This window comes from Bos javanicus, chromosome 1 (assembly GCF_032452875.1).
Source record: "Bos javanicus breed banteng chromosome 1, ARS-OSU_banteng_1.0, whole genome shotgun sequence".
Classification (NCBI taxonomy): Eukaryota; Metazoa; Chordata; class Mammalia; order Artiodactyla; family Bovidae; genus Bos; species Bos javanicus.
In genome coordinates this window covers 140,923,316-140,925,252 of record NC_083868.1, presented here as the reverse complement: position 1 = coordinate 140,925,252, position 1,937 = coordinate 140,923,316, and positions in this window count along the sequence as shown.

Here is a 1,937-nt window from a genome sequence, read left to right as displayed (position 1 = left end):
TTCAGTACAGTTCAGTCGTTCAGTCGTGTCCGACTCTTTGCAACCCCATGAATCGCAGCACGCCAGGCCTCCCTGTCCATCACCAACTCCCGGAGTTCACTCAGACTCACATCCATCGAGTCAGTGAATGTACTTAATGCCATCAATTGTACACTTAAAAATGTAGATTTTATGCTATGTATGTTTTAACACAATAAATTTCTCTGTATGTATGTAATTCAATGAACACTTTGCCCAACGCTGTGTGTGTGTGTGTGTGTGTGTATAATCTACATATAGCCTAGTTATATTTCTCTGGAGAACTTCAACTATAACACCCCAGGATCTCTATATTTAAAATAACAATAATAAAATCAACTTTCAAGACCAAAAAAAAAAAAAAAAGCCCCCAGGACCATCCCAAAGGTGAGAATTCCTGAGATCCTGATATTCACAATTAGAGGTTCCCAGCCTTGGTGACAGACGACCTTGAAAAGTACTGTGTCAGTTGGACTGGGGCATGAATATTTCTTGTCAGCATAAGAAAAGATAACTTTTCTGAATTACTTATTTATCAGTTTATGTGCGGAAAAAAAATGCTGTTGACAGAGTGAAATGGGTCTCCAGCACCTTTCCTTCCCCCAGCCTGCTGGGGAGATTTCTTTTTAAGTCTACTGGGGGGAGGGCCAATCATCAGGGGTCCAGATGCTCTGCATCACTTCACACTGGACAGAGAAAGGAATTAGTTGGCATAGAGGACAAGGAGAAAGAGCAAAGGGGCAAGTGGGCTGTGTTAAGAGGATTGAGGGGAGTTGGTGGAGACAAATCAGAGACATTGTACTGCTGAATATCTGAGAGATACCACGTGTCTGGGGCCCATGGTAATCCCCAGAAGATATGTCGAACAGAAACCTGGAGATGTGCACTTATTTGGAAAAAAAGCATCTTTGGGCATGTAATTAAAAATCTCAGATGAGATCATGCTGGTTTGGAGTGGACCTAAATGAATGACAAGGGTCATTATCAGAGAAGAGAAGGAAAGAAAAGAGATAAGGAGAAGATGATGGTGAAGATGGTATGAAGAAGGGGTGGAAATCAGGGTGATTTGACTATAAATAAAAGAACACCAAGGATTAACACAGCCACGAGAAACTAGGAGATGGGTAAGGAATGACTTCTCCCTCAGAACCCAGAAGGAACCAACTCTGGGATACCCTGATTTCAGACCTCTGGCCTGGAGACTTGTGAGAAAATATGTTCCTCCTGTTGTAAGCCACCAGGTTTGTGGTAAGTTATCACTGTGGCTGCAGGAAACTCATAAATCATGAAGCATGGGGTCAGGGGGAGGGGAGAGTGAGAGAGAAAGACAAAGGAGGGAGGGAGAAGAAGCAAAGGATTGAAAACGAGGTTTTCCCCTTTAAAGGGTTTTAGTAAATACATCTCCCTTCAATAGTTTTAATTCATTTAATACAAATTTCTTAAGTTCCTACTCTGCGCTTGGGATCACTCCAGATTCTTAGGATTCCAGAACTGATGAAAGAGTTACCAAAACCCTTGGTCCCACTGAAGTTACACTTTATTTGAATATCACGTTGTCCTAAAGTGAGGACCAAAACATACATCTCTGTATGAGCTAGACATGTTCCTGCCCTGCTGTCCTCTGACTCGCCATCAGCCTCGATTCTGGCAGTGTTCAAAGTCTTCCTTAGAGATTTCAACTGCATATGGTAACTGTTTTTAGTGTCTTAAGGAGCCTCCATCCTATTCTCTTTAAAAAGTTAAAAGTAGAATCACCATATTATCCACCAATCCTACTCCTTGGTATATATTTTAAAAAGATGAAATACAGGCGCCTCAGTGTTCATAGCAGCACTGTTTGCAATGGCCAAGACATGGAAGCAACCTAAGTTTCCATCAACAGATGAATGGGTAGAGAAGATGTTGTACATATATATACA